This window comes from Parus major, chromosome 1 (assembly GCF_001522545.3).
Source record: "Parus major isolate Abel chromosome 1, Parus_major1.1, whole genome shotgun sequence".
NCBI lineage: Eukaryota > Metazoa > Chordata > Aves > Passeriformes > Paridae > Parus > Parus major.
The window spans coordinates 96586945-96589757 of NC_031768.1; positions in this window are offsets into that span (position 1 = coordinate 96586945).

The window sequence follows — 2813 nt, forward strand, 5'->3', positions numbered from 1 at the left end:
TTGTTCTCATGTATCACCATGAAAACATGCCCATGAATTTCATATTATATGAAATTCAGTGTTTCTTTGAATTCTAGAACTAAGTATTAAAAACAAGGGCATACAATCTGTATCTCAGACTCCAACAACCTACCACATATCAAGAGAGGATGTCCATATTCCTTAGCCCTAAGAGCATGTCTGTTTGGCTTGTAGACTTCTTTTATTTCCTGACATGCAACTCACAAGAACTGAGAGCCAACATAACCCATATGAAGAAAAAGAAGCAAAATCCATAGGGATATGTCTGTGTACACGTTATTAAGCATCAAAGGTAAAGTTAGACTAACAATAACCCAAATAAAATGCATTGTGATTGAATAATTAGTTGAAGTAATAATAAGTAAAGTAATTCTGATTCCTTTTTTTTTTTTCACAAGGCTCTTATTATGCAGTGTGAGAATGATCAGAGAACTAGAAAATGATCAGAGAACTAGAAAACACGACCTACAAGAAAAGATTGAACTAATTGGTACTGTGCAATCTATGGAAGAAAAAATGAAGCAGAGACATAATAGTTTTCAAATACAGAAAAGGCTGCAGCAAAGAAGGGAGGCTTACGTTTTCTGCATCCATGATGAATAAGACAGAAACCAGCAAGATTTATCTGTGGCAAAAAAAGATTCTGGCACATCATTAAGTAGCGCGTTGACTCAGTTAAGGGCAGTAAAGTCAGAGAATAGCCCACTTGGGGAAGGTCCATCTGTGGGGCTTTTAAAAAGGAGGTTAGAGAAGTATCCATTAGGCTATCTGGCCTGATCTGTGAGACATTTTAAGGTCCTTTCTAGCTCTCTTTTCTATGATTCTACATGTTACATGTATTTATGATGATTTTTTGATGTAACAGAAAGCCTGTCTCACCACACCACACTTAACTGAACATTCTGTTGTTGGCATCTGTCAGAAAAGTATCAACCTGATCAGGCCCTTCAAGAACTGAGTACAATGCAGGGATTAACTGCTGAATGTTTTTTAATTCATCATATGTGTCAGGCCTTGCTTCAGGGCAAGCTCATAGGATAATATTGTGAGTGAGTGATGCATGATACACACATTGTGTATAGGAGTCTCACAAAGCAGAGCCTGGGATAAGAAAGCATACTAATAATGTGTAGGGCATCTCAGAATTATGGGAAAATTCAATAATTTGCTGTCAAGGGCATTTTATATAAAGCCAGTACCATATTTTCAATTGGAACATCAGGAATCAATGTGCAACCATATTTAACAGTAGAGTACCTCTGCTACCAAAGGATGACCATTGGGGCACCAGGCACAAGCAGCCTTCTGTACTGTATGGTACTGTACTGTGGGGTTCAAGAGAGATCTGTCAGCCTTCTGCAAGATCACACAACAGCTTTATACAGGGAGGTTGTGAGAAATGATCAGTTAAAGCACAAGAGGAATTACAAACCATGGAGGACAGTTGCTACATTCATATCAGTTATTTTAAACTCTCATAGATATTTAATTTTGAAGCTTTGAATTCTCCTTTGAGGGAATCAGTGTTTCTTTGCAAGCTCTCTAAGTGACTTGGGAGCCTAAATTAGCTCCATATATAGTATGAGAACCTCCCTGTGTAATTATCTGCAACACTATGTGTAACATCCCAACTGGTGAGCAGCAGATTATTGAATCCAAAACTAGTGATCTTGCATTCAGACAGAGTTGCAGCAGTAGCTGGATTTCAGTGACGTGGCTCATATCCAGTTTCTGGTCAGATCAGTGAGGCTCCTAGCTGAAATATCTAGAAAGTGAACTTGGCCTCTTGCAGTTCAGTGACAGCTTGCTCAGGGGAGAAACTTGCAAAAGGAATATTAACCAGTTATAAAACCTGACTTTCTGCCTGTCTTGATTCACTTGCATGGCAAATATATATGTATATATATATATGTGTATATATGTGTGTGTGTATATATATATGTACATATGTTTAAAAATGTGACATATAAAGTATTTGAGCTGCCTGCCATGCAGTGTGTACCTAGTTTGTGACAGGTAGTCTTTGCAACTGCAAGTTCATTAGAAATCTACAAGTGAGCAACTGATTTGCTGGCTGCAGGACTGTAAACCTTTATTTCTCTAAAGAAAGAAAATAGAGAAGGAAGATGTGTTCCTGAGTTTCACACAGCTCCCACCTAGAAAAGCCACATGCTAGCTTGATAAACTGCACAGTGAGTCCTTGAAGTCAACTCATCCCTCCTTAAATGTGATGGGTAATGAAATGCCATGGTGGGACAACAGTCCAAGAGCCTGTTTGGAGCAGACTCATTTGGCAGTGATTCTTTGCAAGTCAACACCACGTAAGAGTCCAACAGACAGAAATGAGTGCATGAGATGTGCATATTATCCTCTCATCTCCTGCTGATTTACAGCACTTCACAGTCATTCTAGCAGAGACACCCACAGCTTCAATGTCTTACATATTTATGCAGGAAAACTTCCTAGGCAGAAATTTCTACCCTGAGGTTTAAAGCACACCATAAGCCTGCATCTGCTCTGCATGGATGCAGGAGTGAGGCTCCCTCAGACAAAAGTTTTTGCAAGCTATTATAAGAGTCCCAGTTTTCAAACAGCAAATAAGCTGGTGTTTAAAGTACTTCAGCAGATATGTCAAAGGCATTAGTATATGCTTAAAGTTAACCCCTTTCTTGTCCTTAATTAATATATTTTCTTTCCTATTTCTTTTAATAGCTACATCACATTCCTGCAGTGTGAATGGAAGATTTGTACTGATTTCAGTGGGATCTCAATGGCAGCTCTGCTTGCTTTAT